Source organism: Podarcis bocagei (genome assembly GCF_964188305.1).
Source record: "Podarcis bocagei genome assembly, chromosome: 3".
Lineage (NCBI taxonomy): Eukaryota > Metazoa > Chordata > Lepidosauria > Squamata > Lacertidae > Podarcis > Podarcis bocagei.
The window spans coordinates 26,208,014-26,232,967 of NC_138127.1; the positions used below are offsets into that span (position 1 = coordinate 26,208,014).

Genomic DNA, 24,954 nt, shown 5'->3' on the forward strand with positions numbered 1-24,954 from the left:
CCATGGACCAATAATATATATATATTATATTATTAGGCAAAATATGCAGACATGTACAGTGGTACCTCGCAAGACGAAAAACTCGCAAGACGAAAGAGTTTTTCGTTTTTTGAGTTGCTTCGCAAGACAAATTCCCCTATGGACTTGCTTCGCAAGACGAAAACGTCTTGCGAGTTTGTTTCCTTTCTCTTAAAACCGTTAACACCATTAAAACCGTGCTTCGCAAGACGAAAAAATCGCAAGACGAAAAAACTTGCAGAATGAATTAATTTCGTCTTGCGAGGCACCACTGTATATTAGAAGAAATTTGCAATAAAATGCTGGCAAATTTTCAAGAGAACTCTTTTTAAAAATGGAAACTGATGAGGGAATGTGCAGAATCAAATTTAAGACTGGGAAAGTAAGAAATAGAGAGAAATAGAAAAAGTGAGAAACCAAAATGAACAGATTTGTCCATGCCTACTGCAGAGTGAATAAACCTCAGTCATAGCACATATCCTTTGCATGCAGAAGCTCCCTGATATGCAGTCCTTGCCTTGCCGGTTAAATGGCCCAGGTGATGAGAAACCCAGAAAACTGCTACCAGCCAAGTAATTGGTAATAGTGTGCGGGATCAACATATAGTCTGCCTTGATATGGCACAGGTTGCTGTGTTCTTAATTACCATGAGGTCCAGCGAATCCAAATGGGATGCAGAATTCAGACTTTATGGATCAAAAGACTATTCTGTCTCACAGTTACAGCTGTTTGAGGAATTTGATTTATGAGAGAGTAGCTCTTCTACTTCTCCAAATCTTGTGATACACTTCTCAGTTCAAACATACAAAAATGCCTCAGAATATGCATTTTTAGGACAATATTAAATATATATTGAAAGATAGCCACAGCAGACCCTGGAGCCTTCCAATGTTTTGACTTTACCCCTGATAGCACACTCCTTCATTGTCTTTTGAGGCAGACCGGTGCCAACATGCCTACCCTGAAATACATTCTATATGTTTGTGTTGATTGTCTTTTTTATGGCAGATTATTGTAGAAAAGGAATGGGATGTATTTATGAATGAACAGAAACCAAATTGACATGGACCAGAAAAAGACCAATCTCTCCATCCCTAAACAATGAGTGTGTGTGTGTGTGTGTGTGTGTGTGTTTATTGCGACTGTTTAATGGCATTCAGCTGGCTTAGTTCTTTAATTAAAATGTCACTCTATTCATAGATGCCTTTTCCCAAGGATAGCATGTCATAACAGACTGACAAGCAAAGCACAAGGCGAGGGAAAGCCGCTGAAACACACATGGAATCTGACAATAAACAATTATGTCCAATAATGTTTTTCTAAGAACTAACTATTCTGTCACTGTAAAAATATTACAAACAAAATCTAAGCTGACTGGCTGTGGGTCAGGTATAGGTCTTGGATGCCTCCTTCAGGCTATGGAAAAATGATGAAAACAATGTCCAGATGTGAAGCGGAGCAGTACTGTTTCCCCATACTCAACTTGTTGCCCATGTGCTGCTTAACATTATATGAATAGGGATCTCAATATGACAAGGCAGCATGTGTATGTGTGGTGGGGGTGGGGCTCTCTTAAATGGTCATTTGCCTTGCATAGGTACATGCTGTTGCTATTTGGTGTGAATCATGTGAGGGCAGAGGCTGGTTCTCCTACAGTTGTGATGTGGGTCACATTTGTCTCAGAAGAGGCTGAAAAGTATGCACTTAGTATGCATATTGCGCTTTTGATCTTCAAAGGGTTTGCAGAAAAGCGAAACCCTGCAACACATATCTTCTTAAAATAGATTAGATGTGATTAGTCGATAGTTTATGAACAGCTATGAAAATTGGTTTGGCCCAGAGTTCCTTGTACAAAGAAGTAGGTTACATACATGTAGTTGCACATGAGAATCTTTGAAGTCTGTTTGGTTTGTAGTCTTGATTCGGCATATAGGGCATCAATCAAAAGGGCCGTGCACAGAAAGATGATCTGTATGTTAAAGTTTATTTCAGGGACAAAATGTATCCTGGCTAAATGTGGGAAGTGTGGGACTTTGGAAGGTATTCAGACAGTTAAAATGTCATTTTTTTAATCGTGCAGTTCTACAGATGTTTGCTTAGAGTAAGTCCCATTGAATTAAGTGGCACTTACACCCAGGAAAGTATATTTAGAATTTCATCTTAACATAGCAATCGGAACTACCTTAGAGTTTAATGGAGTGGGAGTTGGATTGGAAGAAGGTATTCCTCCACGATGCAGACCTCCCTCTTCTGCCTGCTGAACGTGGTAGAATCTGCCAACAGGAACCCTGAAATGGGTTCTGGGCAGCGCTGGCCTAAGACATTTTGGCCCCTGAGGTGGACCTCTAAATTGCCCCCCCATGCAAGGGAAGAAGGGGTGAAGGAATATCTACATTAGAACAAGTGAGGGGAGGAGAGAAAGATCAACATCAGGATCTGCTGTCCTGGTGGATGCTGCCATCTAAGGCAATTGCCTCACTTTGCCTCATGAGTGAGCCATCCCTGGTTCTCAGACAGGGAAGGGGGGAGCTGAGCCTGGCATTATTGCCATCACACAACACCATCAGGCTCCATTTGGGCTCAGTTGCTGCTCAGTTGCCATGAAGTTCACTGGGTGACTGTTATGGACTGAAGTTCCCACCCTGGGCCAGCAGGGGGATACTGTAGATAGTTTTCACTCAGGTCAACATATGCAAATAAGGGATTGAAAGTGACGTTCAGTGATTGGATAGTTACAGAAAATGGTTACTGTTGCGTTCTAGTGGAGCTCTATATAAGCAGGCTGGCTGAACCCTTCAGGTCAGTTCTGTTCTGGCCTGTGAATAAACAAGAGCTGTTTGAAGAATCGCTGTGTCGTCTGATATGTTCACCCACAACTTAACAGTGACCATGGGCTAGTCCCTGCTAGTCCCGGCCAGCATGCTTGATTGCAGATATGGCAGTGGCTCCAGTCTTCTGCAGCTTAGTTACCTCATTACTTTAGACTTCTAGCGTTCTAACCTCCAAACCTCAGGGAGGCTAATAGCATTTTTTAAAAATAAAATAAAATCAGCACAAACAGAAATACCAGATAATTCCCAATTACCAGATACTTTCAAAATGGACATTGCTTTTAGTGAGACAAGAGTCTCTCCCCCCCCATAAGTAAAACAACACGTGCAATTATTCGAGAAGCTCAAAACCAGCCAGAAAACGACAGCAACAAACTGCTGAGCTATTGTCAAAGGGTCATAATAGGATTGGAGCAGAACACAGAATAAAGCTAAAAATATATCATAGTATATTGTGGAAATGTCAGAAGCAAGCACAACTGTTCTTGTGGGACTTCCATTAGCGTATGTCCTATAACAGAATAATCTGTGGTGTGATTTGTAGTCTTCTTGAAGCAGTTTGGGAACATCTCTCTGTTGTCTCATGATCTAACCCTCATGCAAGGAAAAGGAGCTACAGTAGGAGGTGGCATGTCTGTGGAGCCACTTCGTTGCCAAACAGATGTCAACTCTGATCTCCTGACAGGAGGCAAGGTAGGGAGTGGAAGAGGAGGACGTTGCAAGGCCTCTCTTCCCCCCTCACCTAGCCTAAGAGGTTATCTGTGGCAACACCAGCCTTTCCATTAGGCAGAGTGAGGCAACTTCCTCAGGTGGCTGATGATGGTCATCAGCCTCCTGGGTACCCCATTGGTTAAATGCTTATATTTTTCTAAGTAATAATAAAACATATTGTGTGCATTTTTATCAGCAAGATGCAGCTCTCTGCCGCATCCGAATTAAATAGCTCTATTGTGATGATAATACTGGAGATGAAAGTGAACATCAAGAAAGAACGAGTCACCCCACCATGAAGGAAAGCCATTGTTTTTGTTCTGCTGAGCACAAAGGGAGTGAGTGCACTTGAATATCAATGGTAAATACTTGAAAGTTAAGTGTTCTTCCCAGGACATTCCTTTCCATTTTATTTTTGGTCCAAGTTTATGAAGATGTCTTGAAGGGATAAATCAAACCCAATGCAAACAGATCTGAAATCAGACATGAAGTGGAGCTCCCCTCTCCTTTTCAGGGCTGAAGTCACTCAAGTACATCTTAAATGTCTTGTGCTTTGCTAAAAATAACTCAAAAGGAGTTCAGCAATTTAACTTGGAACTCTGGGTTGAGAATAATATACGACTCTCCCACTGTATAGAATGTGTTTACGAAGCCTATGATCAGCTCTCTTATTGAACCTCTGGTTATTCAATATGTAGTATTATAAACCACATTTCTACCCCACTATTCTTTCTATAATAAAGTTTTATTGAAGCTTTATCATAATTCAAGAAACTAATCTAAATAAAAACAAAAAGAGAAAGAGAAAAAAACCAAAGGAAACCAAAATCTATTACACTCTTCTGAGTGGCACCTCTGCTGAACACCCCCCCCCCAGTAGAAAAGGTGTTTCATGCTCCACCAACTTACACCATTAAGAGTCTCATGCTCTACCTACTTACACCAAGTCAGATCATTGGTCCATCGAGCTCAGCACTGTCTACACTGATTGGCCGTGGCGGCTGGGATAGCTCAGTTGGGCGAATATACGACTCTTACTCTCAAGGTGGTGGGTTTGAACCCCACGTTGGGCAACAGATTCCTGCATTGCAGGGGGTGGCACCAAATGATTCTCATGGTCCCTTCCAATTCTACAACTCTATGATCAATAAATAAAATGAATAATTTTTGGATATTTTTGTTCGTCACAGAAATAAAAAACCTTGTTGTGTACGCCTGCCACTGCCATATCTTCTCCTATTTATCCTGCTTCTGCAGCCCAAGTGTTCTCGTTATTTTGTACCCTCATCATTTCCCACCTCCTTACCCATGATGACACTGTCCCCCTGAGTCCTTGTACTGACTCTCTGACTCTCCCTTCCTCATGTTGTCCTCAGCCTGAAGTCACTGGCGCACAGGAACCATGTTCAATTTTGTTCTCATTCGTGTTTTATTTGCTGCCCACTTTCCTCCCAAAAGAGGCCCCTCTTTCTTGGCCTTTGACAGTTAAGGTCTCTTGTCTTGTGTGACCCACCTCTTTTGTTGAACCAATACTGTTCTGTTTTGGTTGGAAAAGTTTGAATGGTAACTGTTTTACTTCTTTCTTACAACTGTATGATGATATTATTGTAACCCACTGTGAGACCATATGGTGAAGGATTACTGAGAAATCTTTGAAATAAATAAATCCAAAGTTAATAAATTTGGCATTTATTTATTAACATAATTTATAATAGCTGCCTCAACATATGTTCTATGGGCGGCTCACAGAACAAATACAGTTAAAACACAATACGAAACAATAAAAGCTATCAAAAGCTAAACGCCCAATGAAACAATAATATTGAGATCCAAAGCTACACTTCTCTGTGTTAGTGATTCCACTGCAGCCCACATTTTTGCTAACCTTGTACCTTTATGTTTATAGACATATTACCAGAAAGACATAAAGGAGTGTTGGAATCATGCTGTCAGCCCTTGGTGTAGGAAACACTGTATAAAATTACACAAAGTGTCATTCCCGCAAAATCTTTTAGGCTATTGCTTTGCTAGAATCTTGTATTTGTTCCTGCTCTTGGTCTACACTTTGTTTTCCTTTTGGCTTATTTTCCTTCCATTCTGTGCAAAGGTCCTCGAAGATCCTTGGGTTGATAGTGTGATAAGTTCAGACATCTTACTCTTTAAAATGTGTAGGATGATCCTGAAGTGCTGACACCAGCATGTTTTAGAAGCTGAAACAAAAGACAGTGTGTTTTGGACTGAGTCATAATTATATTAGCAGAGGTCTGACAGCAGACACAGGTTATATATTCCATTAGTACATTCAGTCATGTACTTTGCTATCTACAAACAAAAGGCACCAGTCGTTCTATTATAATGAGCCCTAAACTTCTCCCTGTTTGTTACCAGTGATTTTTTTAAACAAAACCTGTGAAGAACCAAAAGTTTCTGTTTTTACTAAAACTGAATGTGCCCTTAATTGGCGATGGTATTTTGAAATAACAATTTTTTCCTATCCTGTGGTCACCTATGTAACAAATGATAATGTTTTTGTTTTTCTTCATGAGACAAACAGAAGCACCTATTTTGCTCTTGACATTAAAGCTGCTATATCTTTTCACTTCTAATTGGGGATGTGTTGCTTGGGGGGGGGGAGGGAATCAAAAAAACCAAAGCCAAATGCTGGAAGCTTCTTTACTCTGAGCTGAAACTGAAGTGGAACTTGGTCCTTCTTCAAACACTCCAAGCCACCTTGTCCTTCCTATTACTCCTTGCTCCCTTTTATGCCTTGACTCACAACCCTACCTATGCAAATTACCCATATATCCCTTTATCTAAGAAGAACCAACTCCTGCAAATATATTTAAGCATATAACTGCAATTGACAACCAATCCAGAATCATCAGCGTTGTAATTTAACTATTGTCCCCTGCTCTATTGAAACTGTTGAGCAGCAGATGTTCTGGTTGGCGACTATGTGCAAGAGACCAGACATCAGTAGATGCATCATAATCAGCAGGGTCCAGGTGTGTAGCCTGTCTTATGTGGCCATTTGTGGCCGAATCATAATGGGTAGGAACCAGATGCTAGGCACTTCATAGCCAGCCATCTGATAATTCATAGTGTACTTTCCTATCCTTTACCTTGAGAGGTAAAGTGAACCTTGGTTCTTTTTTCAGCAGGATGCTCAGTTTTCCAACCGACAGAAGTGAACTGTGTTGTATTTCTGGTGCCTTGGCTACATTATGGTGACCCATATGCTTCTTATATTGTTGTTGCTTCTGTTGTCCTGTTTGCCTTCTGTCAGAGTGCATTTGGCTTATGCATCTGTTGCCCAGCAACAGTGAACTTGCATTGTAAGTATTCAGCTGGTGACTTGTGTTGTGGCGTTTTGTTTAGCTGTGGCTAGTCTGTGACCGTATTAATAAATTCATTCATTCATTTTGTTTAGCTAAATAGATTTGTAAGAAATCTGTGGTGATGGGTTCCTTTTCCATGTCTAATCTTCTAGGCCAGCTGTTTGTAGACTTTGGGATGTATCTGATGTTAATCGTATTCAGACTGGAACCACTGAAATTAATGACTGGTTTAGTATATTGGATATCCTTTTCTGACAGGAAAGTCTCAAATTCTACAGAAGAAAACCTGAGTGCCATTATCTAAGATCAATTCCGTTGGGGTCTTCTTCTCTACTAAAAACTGAAGTAAGAAACTTGAAAGCAGTAACAGAAATAACATGTGGAGTAAAAGGAACTTCAGGCCATTTACTAGAATAATCTGTAATGGTAACAGCATAATAACAGGTGCCTTTTCAAATGGACCATCAATGTCAATTGTCAGCTTCCCCGAGGCTGAATCAGGAAGTGTGATAGACTATAACAGTGGCATGTATGTGGTTGCTATCTTGTCATTAAATTGGCAAGTAACACAATATTTCTACCTGCTTCCAGAATGCCCATAAAAATAACACAGTCATTGCCTGGTTTATACAATCCATTGAAGTGTATCAGTTGTATCAATTTTACTTGTAATTCTGGCGGAACGATGATGAGTATCACAGACCACAAGACTATCATGTAGGAACAATTTGTCTCATATCTGAAAGAAAGGCAATAGGGCTGGATCTACATTATGCATGTGACATGGTCATTTTACTATAAGCAGTGTTGGAACTACTCTTAGGAAATGGCTGTCAGACCATATGTAATGGTCCACATCATAGCCATGGTTGCTATGGGTCAGGATATCACAATAAAAAGTGAGAATCAAAATGACACCCCCCAAAAAATAAGATTTTAAGAGACATCTAAGGCATGTCACAGTCGACACTTCTCAGTTTGCATGCGGAGGGATGTTCCAGAGAGTTGATGCCACTGTTACTAGGTGTCTATTTGGCAGCCTAAGCATGACAAAGAGGACCTTCTCCAATGACTGTAAAGAGCAGCTGAGTCTGTTTTCATGTAACAGAGGCAACAATGATAATTGTACAGATAAGTGCACATATTATCTCTGTCTCTGATCTCTTCTGATGCTGCATACTGTGCCCCCATTGTGAAAATGTGTGTAGAGAAACAGAAATGGTAAGGACACATCTTTGTAATGCTTGGATGTTCTGCCATGAGTAAATTGACTCTAAATAAGTCATCTTTGGAAGTGCTAGGAAGTTAGAGATGTTACAAGTGCCTGTTCCAAAATGCTTAATGGAAGAGTGCATCTATTGTGTGGAAAGTTTTAAGATGAGACATATCTCTTCAGAGGCACACATTTGCAGGACTAGAGTTGGAAATGTGACTATATTTCATGCCTTGCTGTAATTGGTGTGGCCCCTAGAGGTCATCAAGGCCAGTTTGTATGTTACTTACGCCCTTTAACATACAGCAAGTTGTGTATTAGCAAAAGCAGCACAATGTGTGAACTGAGCATTAGTGATTTAAACTATTGTATTCCTATGCCACTTTTCATTCAAATGAATCTCAAAGCAGCTTACAAACAATAAATAACAATAACGTAATGAAACATAATAGAACATCATAAATACAGCATGAATCATATAAAATAATTAACGTATCAATAAAACAATTACAATCTATAAAACACTATTAACAAAATAGCAACTAAAAAAGATCACAACTACAACAGAAATCATATTATATGATTAACAAATCAATATGGCATTTCTGATTGCACATGTTGTCTTGTCTTTTGACTAGGAGAACCAAAATTCTAGCCAGCCTCCATCTTATAACTTGGCTAAGGGTTATAGCTAGGCTGCACAAGTTTCATCTCACTTACACTGGCAAAAGCCAAATGTGTGTTTTATCTGCTGTACAATTAGGACAACATGCCTTTTTGCTTTCAAACTCGGCCTTTCTTTTCTTTAAACACTGCCTTCTGATGTGAACTCTCAAATCAGCTTTGGTGATTTATGACTCGTTGTTCCCTTTAATAAAACTCCCTGTATTGTAAAAGTCCAGGAAAGTTAAATCTTCCATGGTTGCTATAAATTATGAAAAACTTCAAAGAAATCCTAGAGAAAGAAAAGGCATGATATTGTGGTTATAAGGCAACAGGGATGGGTTTCAGAAGACCAAAGCTTTATTTTTGGCTCTGTCGCATACCACACAATCTTTGGCAAGTTGTTTAAACTCTTTACCCTTATTTCACAGATCAATAAAACTGGGAGGGGAAAGAGGTTTCACCTCACATAGTGTTGAAAGGCTAAGACTGCAAAGTTAAATGCCAGAAGCAATTTTTACAAGCTTTGCTCTGGAGTAGTCACACAGACATCCATTGCATTTTTCTGTTAACTAATTGACTTTCGAGTTACTCTGGCAGGCTTCAGCCGAGATTCATTCAAATTCATGGGAGTTCTACCTTGATGAGATGTGGACTTCCAACTGAAAATTAATTAGTGATTACATCATTTCCCCATTCTTAGGCAAACTGGTTTATACGCCAGATGATTGTGACTCATAGCAATGACTTGTATTGTCCTTTTTTCTTTCTAACATATTCAGACATTTCTCACATAAAGGATCAATAGCTATTTTGCTTACTGAATTCCTAAAATGTTTGATCCACACCATGTCCATATCATAAGATATTCTTGCTTGAAAAGGAAATGTGAACTTGGTCCAAATGGCTCCAGTTCAACACAGGGCACAACATATGTGAAGTTACACATATACGTGAAGTTAACACAAACAATTGGGATCTCACCACTAGTTGTTGAGTGGAGAAAGGGAATGGAAAGCAGAGTTAAGTCCAGCTCCCCTCACCCCCCTAAAAGTACAGATATCCTTTTCTGAATTAAGGTCTGTGTCACCTAATGCCAACTAATCTGGGGGGAAATAATCTTTACAAATAAACCAAGGCAACTGGAAATCTTGTTGTTGTTGTTTAGTCGTTTAGTCGTGTCCAACTCTTCGTGACTCCCTGGAGCAGAGCATGCCAGGCACTACTGTCTTCCACTGCCTCCCACAGTTTGGTCAGACTCATGCTTGTAGCTTAAAGAACACTGTCCAACCATCTCGTCCTCTGTCGTCCCCTTCTCCTTGTGCCCTCAATCTTTCCCAGCATCAGGGTCTTTTCCAGGGAGTCTTCTCTTCTCATGAGGTGGCCAAAGTATTGGAGTCTCAGCTTCACGATCTGTCCTTCCAGTGAGCACTCAGGGCTGATTTCCTTCAGAATGGATAGGTTTGATCTTCTTGCAGTCCATGGGACTCTCAAGAGTCTCCTCCAGCACCATAATTGAAAAGCATCAATTGTTCGGCAATCAGCCTTCTTTGTGCTAACTCCCACCCAAAAGTGGTTACTTAAATGACCTGCAACTCAAGTAGCTGTTAAGGTTCATATAGCACAGGGATGGCTAACTTATTGCCTTCCAGATATTGTTGGACTCCAACTCCCATCAAGCAGGGCCAGCATGGCCAACGGCCAGAGATGACAGGAGCTGTAGTCCACAACAACAGCCAAAGACCCATAGGCTAGCCATGCTGCATACAGAAGCAGGTTAAACTTAAAGCTATTTAGACCTCAAGACATTTGGAGTTAACCACCCAGTCAAAAATGAAACATTTTGAACTTATCTCACTTCCATCTGATAAATTGTGCCTGGCCAAACTACCAATTCTGCATAACTATTCTAGAATGAGGAACCACCTTTCCTTTAATTCTGATCACCCTAATCAAGACTGGTAGGTCATTTTGGGTCTCCCTTTAAGGCAGTTTTTAAATTGTTCTCAATTTTGTATTTTACATTGTTGTGACACTGAGATATTATAGTGAAGGACGGGTAACAGCAGTGGCGTAGCGTGGGGGGTGCAGGGGGGGCCGGCCCCCCGGGCGCAACATCTGGGGGTTAGGGTTAGGGGGCGCAAATCCACGGGTTAGGGGGCGCAAATTACTTGCCTTGCCCCGGGTGCTGACAACCCACGCTACACCACTGGGTAACAGTAGTAGGAGCAGGAGTAATGCACAAGGCACACAATGCACTTCTAAAAAGATGATACACTCTTTTTTCTGAAGCACATCAATGAAAAACAACAACACCTTTAGTTATCTCAGTGTTGTCATTTAAAAAACAAAAACACGTTAATCACAGCAACTTTACATAGCACTTTCAGCCCAGACTCATTTACTCCCTGCTTGTGGGAAATGATGCTTTGAAAGTATGGAATGAAATCATAACACATAACTTTGCGTCAAAGTTATCAGGGCTATTTATCAAAGGAAGACTGCTCTCTTTTTTCCACAAAACCCTTTATTTAGGGATTTCTGTGATTATTATTTTTTTAATGGTTGTCTTCTTTAAAAAGCAAGCCAATGGGTTTTCCCTTGGTACTATTACCTGCAACAGTTTTGTTCTGAATAATATTTTTCTGAATTACAGACTTTGCTGTGCAAAGGAACACACACACACACACACACACACACACACACACACACACACAATATCACATGCTTTCAGTATACCTGTGAGGCCAGGATGGATTCTTTAATTCTGGGGTGTCCCCACTCAAATTGGGAGTGTTGAGATGCATGCCACAGTCTTAAGTTCTGTATTGATATTTGAATTTCTTCCCCTCCCAGAGTTTGCCTAGCCAAGGCCTCTTGTGAACTGCCTTAAGTGCTACTGCCTCCTTTTAAGGTAGAAAGAACTGGCAACTGGGAGTTGTGTGTGGAAGGGGAGATAATTTTAATGAAAGAATAAAGCTTAATTTAATACTAAATCATTGGGAAATGATCTTAACCAAGTCAGTATTTCTTTATTTTGGCTAATGTCAGAGATGCAGAATCCATCTTATACGTATAAAATTTAAGAGCATTTAAAAGCATCAATCACTTCACCTCACGTTTCATGGTGAACTTAGCTAATCCACAGTTTCCAAAACAATGTGCAAACTGAAACACAGTCATCCTTGGAAATCTGCCCTACTCTGAATTTTCCAGTGCGGTTCTCCCACCACATAATATGTACAAAAATGAAAATTCTGTTGCTTTCCAATGCTTATTTTATTTTAATATAGCTGTATTATTTTTACCATTTTATTTATTTTATTTTCAACAAGTTTCACAATCTCTTATTTATTGGTTCATTTAGAAAAATATGCATATATCCCTATTCAGAAATAGTATCTGAGTGGTTTACAACAATTATACATGAAACCAAACAGTGAAGCCATATTAAAATGTTAAAATCAGAAATCAGCTAACAGCTATTGAAAGACGTATTGTTTTAATTGTCTGCATAAGCCTGAAGGAATAGAAAAGTTTTCAATCGGGGTTTAAAAATCAAAAGTTACGCACATCAATTAAAAACACTATAAAAATGCATTAAAAGTATTTCTGTTATATCAAAAATATAATTAATGAATAATTGTAAATTGTGCTGATAAAGTTTTTTATTTTCATGATTTTATTTCTCCTGTTACATTGTCTTTCATTACAACCAATATGCTTCTGATAATTAGAATTCTCAGAGTTTGATGATCCAGTCATTGGCCAAGGATAGTTTTGCAGCTTTCCATTTTTTTTTTAACCATACATCATTTTTGCTACCACAATCATACAGGAGGTTAATTCTATATGTTATTAAATGAGAAATAATAATAATAATAATAATAATAATAATAATAATAATAATAATAATTTATTTGTACCCTGCCCATTTGGCTGGGTTTCCCCAGCCACTCTGGGCGGCTTCCAACAAAGATTAAAAATACATTAAAATGTCACACATTAAAAACTTCCCTGAACAGAGCTGCCTTCAGAAGTCTTTTAAACGTCAGATAGTTGTTTATCGCTTTGACATCTGATGGGAGGGCGTTCCACAGGGCGGGCGCCACTACCGAGAAGGCACTCTGCCTGGTTCCCTGTAGTTCTGTTTCTCGCAGTGAGGGAACCGCCAGAAGGCCCTTGGCGCTGGACATCAGTGTCCGGGTAGAACGATGGGGTGGAGACGCTCCTTCAGGTATACTGAGCTGAGGCTGGGGGGGGCAGTAGTGTATTTGTCTATCTATAATATCAAGCCTTTTCTGGTGCCTCAGGACAGCTAAAAGCACTTAAACTCTATTAGAAATTATAATTCTTTTTTTAAAAAAAAACAACAGAGAAAGTGCAGCAGATTAAAACAAAAGCACTGGGGGGAAATTTGTCGGAGAAAACAAATGCCTGTATAAATGAGTGGGGAGTGAAATGGATTCAGTATTCATTTAAAAGCAAATCTACCTATTTCATACTTATCAAAACCAAGTTGCAAACCCAAACATAGCCCTCCTTCAAAATTCACACTCCTCTGAATTTTGCAATGCAGTTCCCCAGCCACGTAGTGTGTTCAAAAAAATGCATATACTAGAATAAAGGATAGCCTAAGTATACATGTACATATTAGGAGAAATTTACATTACAATGCTGATAAATTTTCATGAAGACTTCTCTTAAAAAATCACAGGCAGATATGGAAATAGGCCGAACTGAACTGAAGACTGTAAAAATGAGAAACTGAGAGAAACAAAAAATGACAGATTTGCCTATCCTTAAGCTAACCAGAAAGGTGGCCTACTTGTTTGTATGGCCATGTGGCAAAACTTCAGAGCCTTCTGAGCTAATTTTATATATTGAGAGAGATTGTATCCCGGGAATAGGTCAACATTAAATTCAGTCCATGAGTTCAATATCTGCAGGTTTTACAGATCATTTTTAAATCAAAAGCTTATTTAGATTCTTCAAATGTTTTGGTTTAATAGCTGGAGTAATAATGAGACTTATAAGCTTTTGCACTCTCAGCCCCCCTGTTAACCAAAGCAATTTAATCTGCTTGGACTTTAGTAGTCAGTAATGTCCTTCATTCTAAGGTTGATGGTAGCGCAGTCCAGTTTTAAGTATTAAGGATCAAGAAAGGCTTGTTCTGGATTAAAGAGTCACCTGCTATAGATTAGCTATATGACAAAGCATTTCCAAACAGAAGTTATATTAAACTGTTTTTAGCCTCTGCTCGCAGCTGCTGTGATCGTAGCTGGAAAATGTGAATATTCATCAGGAAAACACATCTGCATCACCAACCATGCAGTCACATGGATAACTGATCCAAGTCACAAAGGTTGACCCTTCTGAAGGCTGAGATAAAGCAAAAGTCAAACAGAAGAGCTGGCAGAGAGCTCTTCCTTTCCATGACTGAAATGACTCTGCATGATGCACACCTTCTGTGCATTGTTCACCTATAGCAGCAGTCTGTGTTGAAAAACCCCAGTAAGATTGGCCCAGTTCATACAGCCCCCCCCCGAGTGGTCCCATGGCCATCACTGTGAAGAGAAAGTAATTTATGAGCTGACTGGGCCTTACAGCATCCAACTGATGATTCACATAAGCTTTTAAAAATGTTCTCATGGAAATCATTGCTGGGAGACAGGGAGAAAGTGGATTGTTCTTCCACAGGGATTTTAACATATAATCACTGGGCTATCAACTCAGGTTTATTCTCCTGGTCTCCCCAGTTCATGTCCCAGGGGCCCTTTAGCTTTGGACACTACTAGAGATAGTGGAAGACCTTTGAGGTTCTTCAGAGTTTAATTTGGCTTTAAAAAAGGAGACATTCATAAAGCTTAAGTTCTGCATTGTTCAGACTAAAAAGAGTGTTGGGCCCCATTGCGTTATGGTAGCTACAGTTCTTTCTAGAGTGCCTATAATACAATATAGGTTCTAAGGTGTCCTTAAAAACTACAGCACCCAGAATGTCTTACTAACCAGTCAGAGAAAAACTTTTCTAAAAGGTTTCTACAGACTCTCCAAGTGTCCCTATTTTCCAGGGATGTCCCTGATTTAGAGAAGCTGTCCTGGTTTCTGATTTGATCTTGGAATGTCCCTCTTTTCCTTAGGAGCTCCCTATTTTCATTGGAAAAATGTTGGAAGGTATGGAGTTATCCGACCCCTGAGCTGTCTGAAGGCAATCCTGTATAGCGAAGGGTTTTTTTAATGTCTAAAGTTTCATTATGTTTTTATATATGTTGGAAGCTGCCCAGTAAGATGTGTGGGGTATAAATAGTAAAATTATCATTATGGAATGGGATGTCCCTATTTTCATCGGAGAAATGTTGGAGGGTATGCTTTACAATACAACTGAGCATCATGAGTTAAAGGGATTCATGTTCTGATGCTGGAAAACATAGACTTTGGGGACCACACTATTATCTCTCTATATATACACATTTACCTGTCTGAGCTCTTATCCATCAAAAGGTTTGAAGAATGATTTGAAAACCATGTGCATCTTATGTTTTATTTCCCTTCTTCAGCCTAAATTAACCTGGAGGTGAGACATTCAACCTATCTAAGAAGGAATTTAGCTGATGGCAAGTTACCCACAGCCAAAGGCCTTGTGTCTTCTCCATTTTTATGGATGCAACATTCTCTTTACATGTGCTCTGGATTTAAGCATGGACCTATCAGGTTTCTTTTTTGCCAACTCTTCATCTTTTCTTCAAAAGTACGTTTCCCCTTCTTTACACTTTATGTGGATTTAACCCACAAATATCTCAGAATTCAATAGAAAGCCTGGAAGTCTAAGCCACAATTCTCATTTGATTCTTGTAAATTGAAAAATAGAATCAGCTGTCCTTAACAGTACATCTTGATTGGGAGTTAAAATCAAATGGTGAATACTTCTCCTTGTCAACAGATCCTTCTCTCTGATTTTATCAGGGAAGACGATCAAGAACAGCTGATGGATTGGCCACCTAGATGGCCATGTGTATTACTTCAGTTTTAAAGCATATATTAATAATGCTTTCCCTTTCCCAGAAGCACACCATTCCATGCTTTACAGCTGCTTCTGCATTCCTGACATATAGAACAAATACCACAGAGAGAAATAAGTAAAATAAATAAAATAAAATAAAATAAAATAAAGGTTTACCAGGGCTCATTTTAAAAATGAAATACTCTGAGCATGCACATTTTCACATTTTAATTTCACTTAAATCAAAACACCATCATGACTACACAAATAAAACAGACTTTGCTTCTGCTACTCATTGTAGAAAAGGACAGTATTTTTAAAAATAACTATAATAAAATAAGCACCATTATGTACATGACCAGTCATCTGCTCCCTGAATCTTATATATAGCAGTACAGTATGTTTGTCCAAGGTGCATCTGCCGCTGTTTGGGTGATCATCTGGGAGCCCTGTGGGACCATGGACTTCGGCATCAAGGTCTAGCCTTAGCTGATCCCTCCAAATTTACAGGTTGAATCTGGCAGGAGAATGAGAGCTGAGAACGCCAAGAGTCTTAATTCAAGGATAACTAACACGGTGCCCTCTGGAGGTTGGGCACTACAACGTCCATCAGCCCCAGCTAGTTAGCAATGATGGGAGGCGAACTCTGAAACATCTGGAGAATGAGTCAGTTTCTTTCATTTTCTTATTTTCCCATTGTTAAGTTTTGTTCTCCACACATCCACATCAGTTTGTTATTTTATTTTCTTAAAGTTCGTGTGAAAATTCATCAGCGTTTCAGTGCAATTTTGTCTTAACATACACAATTTTGTATGTTATTTCCACTAGCATATGCATTTCTATGCACATTTTACCAGAGTATATGCATTTTTTGCACACAATCCTTGACTGGATTTAGGACTCAGCTACATTAGTAAAGAAAAAGCATTTTATACGGGTTATAACACTGTGACACCAGATAGTGCTGTGGAGTCCCGTCTTTTGTCAACGTTATTTCACACTATGAGGTTTATAACTCGTTTTCCTGAACACATTTTTGATGTGTCTAGATCCAGCCCCAGTTTGAATGCACTGCAAAATTTGGAGAAGTGCAAGGATGGCTCCATTTCAGTTCGTGTTTGTTTCAGAAAGTGCATGGTACATAAGTTCACATTTAAAGGCAAACTGAATCATATTTCTCCCCAATCTGAAGGGCTACATTGGCTACCCTTGCTCAGGATTAGAACTCACATTTGATGGGAAATGTACAGTGCAACACAGCTTTTTCTGTGCCCCAGCAATACATCTTCAAAAACACATGCTTCATTATACCTCCTGCACACATCCAGCGATTCTATTCATCTGTTGAATACAGGTGTGCAGCCAACTGGCAGAGCAGACTTGAAGAAAGAAGTGAAGCTTTACCCATATCTAGCTTGCCAGACCACATTCCCATGGGCCAAAGCCATGTTGGCAGCAGAGGGCTAGCCTGTTGTTGGCCTCTGTCTGTCTCAAGAGACAATAGAATGCGCCTCCATGGGTGAAGTAAAACCGCTGTGGTGACATCACTGAAGTGACCTCCCCAGGGTGCAAACCTGGGCATTGTGTATGGCGGTCCTGAGCCGCCCAGACGGCAAGACCCCCCTCTCGGCTATACTGATGTGGTTCAAAGGAAAGCAGATGTCAGGAGTCCAGATTCCTAGCTTGATAACGCAGTAAGTGTGGGTAATTAAAAAGGAGGACTTATTGCAAAAACAAACAGGTAGCTCTGGACGGCTATGACAAAGCCGCCGGCATCATTACTCAAGATGACCCTTCTGAAGACTCCTTCTGGCCGCGACAGAAGATGTTGAACTTACGACTCTTACATCTCTTGTTCAGCTTCCTATCTTGAAGCCCTCCCATTCGCCAACTTTTCAGACTTAGTGGATCAGCTCCAATTTCCTCCTGTGCTGAGAGGCTGAGTCTATTCGTGCCTATTTGTGCTTCCTGTGAGCTTTGGTTGTGTTCCTGCCTGCTCTCAGCTACTGCCTTATCAGTCGGTTCGTCAAGGTCAGGAAGAGCCAAAGTCTGCAGCTGCCTGTCTAACATCTAAGCCTCTCTGTTCCTGGCTGCTTTCTGCAGTTGGCTGCAAATCTTTGCTCGGAGCTGGCTCATTCCTGACACCAGTTTGTCTGCAGGAGTTGCTGGAAGGAGGCATTCAAGGCACCATCCAACTGTCTTAGGGACACCACTCCACATTTATTTAGGGTTTACTCCTTAGCCCTTTCTTCTCCCAAAGATGCTCCACAAGGCGGCAGAGCTTTAGGATCAGAGTTTTCCTTCTCCTAGATGAGCTGCTTTCTCAGGTTGATGAGCCCCATCTGCCCCTCACTTCCCTCTACGGCACATGTAGAAACAGCCTTCTTGACCAAGGGACCCACTATGGTTCTGTACCCAACTCTAATTTGTCAACCTTCCTTGCATCAACCTGTTCCCCACTGTAAGGGGGGAGACTGCACTGCACATTCTTGTTGGGAGTTACTGCAGACAGCTGTGCACTAGTGCAACGTGGCTTGTGGAAACAGGGTGTGTTGATTTAACATACTTTGGAACCTTTTAAAAAACATTTCAATGTAAACATGCCCAGAGCACGTCAAAAATCAACAACTCTTGAACCAAAGCCAGGATTTCTGGGGTGTATTAGAAGGAAATATCCTCTGTAATTACTTCAAGGCATAGAAAATCCATCATAGCCCAGTTATATTATCACAGTGACTAGTTAGCCGCAATTAAGAGCTTCTTACTTATTTCTAATTAAGAGTTTTCTTCACTTTTAGCTGGGCTTGGTGATGCCATTGTTCCTTTTAATGCAGATATGTTTCTCCCCAACCCCCTTCTCCTTGGAATAACTTAACAGCTTGTAATATATTTCCCAAGCTGAGTTCCCTCAACTAGCAAAAGTTTCTTCTTTCCCCTACAAGATGGTTGTCAGCAATAATCAGAACTAGAATAAAAATTGGATCTTGAATTAATTTGAATTGTAGTGCCAAATGTCAGCAGTTGGTAAAATCAAAATATCTGAAAAATATGGAAGTTGGATAAACAGATACTGACACTGCTTCCCAGGGCAGACAAAAACTTGGATCTATAAAGGAGCAACTGAGGTCTGGATGCATAAATCATCTGACTTCAGTGGGAGAAATGGGCCAATTAACAATTTAAGACAATTAAAGCATTTGCTTTTTTAAAAAAAGCTTACTGTTTATAATTATGGAAAATATTCTGCTTTCTGTGGAGCATAAATTTTAGTTCAAGTTATGTTCCTTTTATTTCAGTGACCATTTCTGTATATAAGGACTTTTCCAATATAAGCAACACCCTAGAAAGATTAATTGCTACCTTTGAATAAATATTGTGTGTGAAATATAGTAGTAGCAGTAGTAAAAGTAGTAATTTATTATTTATATGCTGCCCACCTGGCTAGGTTGTTCCAGCCACTCTGGGCCACTTCCAACAAATTAAAACATTAAACATAATAAAGCCATCAAACATTAAAACTTCCTGTACCGGGCTGCCTTCAAATGTCTACTAAACGTCAGATAGTTGTTTATCTCTTTGACATCTGATGGGAGGGTATTCCACAGAGCAGGCACAACTACCAAGAAGGCCCTCCACCTGGTTCCCTGTAATCTCACTTCTCACAATGAGGAAACTGCTAGAAGGCCCTTGGAGCTGGATCTCCATGACTGGGCTGACAATGGGGGTGGAGATGCTCCTTCAGGTATATAGGGCAAGAAGCAGATCACTGTTCATTGCTCAGATTTTTCTGCAACCAGGCCTGGGATCATTTTAAAACAGGGATGGGAAAATGTGTCAATTTTATTTTATTTTTCTCCATTTCTCATTTTTCCAGTCGTAAGTTGGATGTCACTCTTGACATTTCTTCAAAGTTTCTGAATTCTTCTTTTAAAAGTCCTTGTGAAAATTGATCAGCATTTCCCTCTATAATACATATTTATGCAAAGCAATTTATGCAAAGCAGGCAAAGAAGAAAAGTCTTCCCCCTAAAAAAAGCTAAAGAAAGGTCCACAAGTTCCCATACCTGGATCTTTTTACTAAAATATGCATATTGTAATGATTTCATTTATATATGCCAAAATAGCTTCTAAGCTGTTTGCAACCATAAAATCAATCCATTTTAAAAAATGTAAACCATAAAATCACTTGTTCAGTTTGGAAAAATTCTTGCCTAAACTTGTGTGTCAGCAGAATGCCAATGCATTCTGCCAACACAGAGGGGGCATTTTATATTTCAGCAAGGCCCACCTCCATGTCACCACAAGCTGATATTTATCAGGCTTTGGCAAAGCTAACCATTAACTGACCATTGTGTCTTTACTGGGCAGTGAAGAGGAAGACATTGTTTCAGGTAACCTGGTCCTGAGTTACTTAGGGCTTTGTGTGTAAGTAGCAGAACCTTAAAAGTGGCTTGGTGGCTAATAAGCAGTCAGTACAGATCCCTTGAGGGGACACGGGTGGCACTGTGGTGTAAACCACTGGGCCTTGGGCTTGCCGATCGGAAGGTCAGCGGTTCGAATCCCCGCAACAGGGTGAGCGCCCGTTGCTCGGTCCCTGCTCCTGCCCACCTAGCAGTTCGAAAGCACGTCAAAGTGCAAGTAGATAAATAGGTGTGATAGGAATTTTATGGTCTTAGATATATAGAAATGTTCATAACTGCACATACATAGATCAGCACAGGAAAACCAACCTGGAACCATTTTGATTCCTAAACTGACCAAATCCTTTCTCTGCAAGGTTAAAAATGGAAAAGCCTCCCCATTTTCTCTTCCTTCACAAATCCTGTCTTAATCTGTGTTTGAATAAGGTGTGAGCCTGTGACCTGGCCCAGGAAATAAGTATTTTAGCACTACAAAAGAATGGCCAGGCTCCCCAGAAAATCCAATCAAGTAACCTGCTAGACAGGAGATAAACAAGGACAAGAGAAAAACAACATTTAAATTTCTGTGATGTAGGTGGGGTGTATCTGAGGGGTGGTCTTAGGTTACACCCCTTCTGTGATGTATGCATAATGTTTCTGGGGGTGGTCCTGATCTAGAGAAGGGGAATTTCAAAAGTCTTTATAAGGCCTTGCAGGCCATTGTTCTGGGTCCTCTTCCTCTCCTGCGTGTGAGGGGAGTACCCTGTTGCAACAGATCAATAAAGATCAAGCTTACTAGCTGCTTTGCTTCTCAATATTCTCTGGTTGGCCTCTGTTATTTTCTCCTACCAATAGGGAACCTATGTAAGGACTCTATATGGGCTCTTGGATACCCCATAAGGGAAAAGGGCATATTTTTATTTACAACATAGGTACCACTCCGGCGGGAAGGTAAATGGCATTTCCATGTGCTGCTCTGGTTTCACCAGAAGCAGCTTAGTCATGCTGGCCACATGACCCGGAAAAACTGTTTGCAGACAAACGTCAGCTCCCTCGGCCAGTAAAGCGAGATGAGCGCCACAACCCCAGAGTCGTTCGCGACTGGACTTAACTGTCAGGGGTCCCTTTACCTTTACAGATTCCTTGGCACTGCTGTGATGTGTGTCTCTTAAGAAGCTGCTCTCTACCCATGGCATGGTGTTCAGTCAGCAAGAGGCATTATAAGTACACAGCATACTTATGAGGACGGAACAACACAATGAAGGAGAGAAAGGTTTGCTACCTGGAATTTCACTAACGATCTTAATGCCTTCTCCAGAGCTATTTTGGCTGCATGCTGGAAAGCAATGCTTATGGATCACAGGGGATCTGGTTACTATTTCGGCTACGCAACAGAAAAGAGGAAATGTGTGTCAAAAGTTCAGCCACAAGGTGGAGGACTTTAATGTTGTTGTGGGTTTCTTCTCGTTGCTTGCCTTCTCATTGCTAGGGCTACTTGCTTTTACATTAACGTAAAAGTGAAGTCGTAAAATAACCAGGCAAAGATCTGAAATTAAAAATTATACTCTACCACTACACTGAGAAACATCTGAAGAAGAATAGTGTCCAGATTAGTGTCTCTGTGTGTACACGTTGCACTTCCTAAATATATGAATACATATTTCAATAATTTTTGGCAAAGTTTCATTATTGAGAATAAGTAGATATAATATGTATACCCAAATGACATGGATAGATATAATTTTTTTTGAGGGGGACTGTATTATTAAGCATTATTTTGCTTGTAATTATAGAACAATTAATATTAACCTTCCCTGGATGTCTGCTTTAAGCTAGTCTATTTTTAAATGTTATTTTAGGAAACTATGTACCATCTAAACCTATTAGAGTTCTGTGGTTTGGAGTATCAGGAGAAACTATTCTGCGAACAAGATCCCTCTCTATTTTCTGCCTTGAGGATATAAATGATGAAATAAATGAAAGCTTTTAATCTTATGTAGGATGGATTGCTTCACTGTCACCCCCATGGATTAAAGTCACCAAACCAAAAGCAGAGCTCTGTTCACAGTGCATATTATAGCTGTAACATAAATCAGACCAAAGGGCAGAGTAATAAAAAGGATAAGCAACAGTGAAAACTAAAACCATAAAACATACTGCTATTGAACTAAAGACTTATTTTGTAATCTAAGAATCTAGTGTTCTGCAGTTGTCTTACTTGCCTGTGCAGAATTGTCCTATTGGCACTCATACATCCGAGATCTTTGCTTTCAGCTTGCCTGTGGGCAATGCTATCTGTGTTGGAAACTCAAGACAGTTGAGCAAGTTTTGCTGTGCCTTTATGAAACCTTCTTAAAATGTTGGCTGCAAATGCTTCCCTGTACCGACTTACTTGGAAGTAAGCCCCACTGAACTCTTTGAGTTCTCAGTAGACATGTATATGGTTGCATTATACTCATGGATGTAGAAATATCTGAATTTACCTTTGGGCTTTGGATGGTTTGGATTGAGTGGTGGCATCCCTCTGCTCGTTTCTGTTGCGTCAGCTGGCCTCCTGCTGGCCACTGCTGGCAGAATGAAGTCAGCATGAGTGCAGGCCATCGCTACATCCTGAACAAAAGCCCCATCAGTGGAGGCCAGTGGGCACCCCTGAAATGGGGCATTCCTGGGGTTGGGTTAGGGCGGAGCCAACCTGGGATCTGCTGAATCCTGGATTCAGTTAAGAGTTGGCTCAGGGATCAGACCCAACTTCCTGCCCCCTATCTTCCATCATGAGTGGCTGGGCTATATATGGTGTGGTGGTTCTGCTGTTACACAGAGCCTCAGTGGCAGTAGACTGCAATTACCAGAAGTCCTTGGTAAGATGGCCTAGTCAACAGACTTCATGGGAACCATCACATAGTGACTCTTTGCTACAAAATGAGGAGCTATTCTGTTCATAGAATAATAAAACTGGAGAGCTGCAAGGGATCAGTAGGATGAGACTGAGATCCAGCGCCAAGGGCCTTCTGGTGGTTCCCTCATTGCGAGAAGTGAGGTTACAGGGAACCAGACAGAGGTCCTTCTCAGTAGTGGCACCCGCCCTGTGGAACGCCCTCCCATCAAATGTCGAGGAAATAAGCAGCTATCCTATTTTTAAAAGACATCTGAAGGCATACATACGCTTCGGGTTACATACGCTTCAGGTTACATACTCTTCAGATTACAGACTCCGCTAACCCAGAAATAGTACCTTGGGTTAAGAACTTTGCTTCAGGATGAGAACAGAAATCGTGCTCCGGCGGCACGGCGGCAGTGGAAGACCCCATTAGCCAAAGTGGTGCTTCAGGTTAAGAACAGTTTCAGGTTAAAAACGGACCTCCGGAATGAATTAAGTTCTTAACCCGAGGTACCACTGTATTATTATTATTACCGTCAGAAAGTTATTCTTGATGTTTAGTTGGAATCTGCTTTCTTGTCATGGGAATCCATTGGCTCTGGTCCTAGTCTATAGAGCAGGAGAAAACAAGCTTGCTCTATTCTCCATGTGACAGCCCTTTAGACATTTGAATGTGGCTATTATAATGTAAAATTAGGGCTTCTGCTTCAACACAAAACAAGAGGCACTGACTATATATGCACAGAGGAAAGAAACAAGAAACAGTAAATGAAAACAAAAGAACAAGGAGAACTATTTCAAAACTATGGATTGCACTATGGAAGCTGCTTTTTGGAACTGCTTTGTTGCTGCTACGAGCTGAGCTTGAGAAGTATTTCAGTTTCAGAGTAAGGTATGTGGACAGTTTTATAGCTGGTTCAAAGGATATATTGACAATTAAGTAGAAAAACTGGAGCGCATTTCATGAGCGTTGGTTGTAGAGATCTTCTTTTCATACCCCATAACTATAGCAATGTTATCAACACAGAGCAAACATAGCACCTTTTTTTTTTCAGTTCTGGAAACAAATAGATTTGTTCTGTTGGCACACACATTTGAAATATAAACCCATTTAATTCTTCATAAGAAAGTGCTCGGTAAGTAGATCCAACAAGCTGGCTGTGGACAGATGTTCTTGAGAAATAATCACATGTGGCTTGAAATGGGGAGCGGGATGGAGAGCACTGCTCCTTCTGCTGCCTTGAATGGATTCTTGAAACACAACCATGCCATACCAAATCTTATTCACAGAGGGTCGCAGGAAAAGTCCTCCTAACTCAGCCTTGACCAGGCTGGTGCCCACTAGATGTTCTGGGCTGAACTTCCCATCAACTTTATATCCAAGCTATCTCCAAGACCCTATTCCTGCATAAGAACTTGTGTAGGTTCTGAGATAGCCACTTCTGACCTCGGGGGGAGATGGTGTTGCGGGCTTCACGCCCCCAACATGCGCGCAGAGGCTGGCTTCCAGCCCTGCACGATCAGGGGAATCCTGCACGATCAGGGGAATCCTGCATGATCAGGGGAATCCTGGGGCCACGTCATCCCCTGAGCCAGCCAATCGGCCCCAATCGGCTGGCTCAGGGTGTGTGTCTTACCTCATTTAAGGCAAGTGCAGCCCCAGGATCTCCCTCTTTGGCATCCTGCTTGTCGCTGCCTTTAGCAATTTTTCTTTGTTGGTGCCTGCCATCTTGTGTCGTGGAGCCGCTTCTTGCTCTTTGGGAACGCTGCCGCAGGCCGCCTGATCGTCTTGGCCGCCTTTGGAGGGCTTCTCCCTTTTGGAGATCGAGGAAGAAAAGAGCTGAAATTATTGCCGAGCGTGTTTGCCTTTTTGGAGCTGAAAGCACTTGGGGGGGGTGTCCTC

At 40.8% G+C, this 24,954-nt stretch overlaps 1 long non-coding RNA gene across 2 annotated transcripts in view; it reads left to right on the top strand.

The window, feature by feature from the left end:
• Positions 1 to 23,937, top strand: part of LOC308583445 — a 39,859-nt gene extending 15,922 nt beyond the window's left edge. The window contains exons 2-3 of one of the 2 annotated variants that reach the window (XR_014006223.1): positions 21,312 to 21,446; positions 23,797 to 23,937. This is a non-coding gene — a long non-coding RNA (uncharacterized lncRNA). Of the gene's footprint in view, positions 1 to 21,311; positions 21,447 to 22,032; positions 22,132 to 23,796 lie in introns of those variants that run through there. The other variant, XR_014006224.1, reaches the window with a different exon arrangement.
• Positions 23,938 to 24,954: the final 1,017 nt, after the last annotated feature.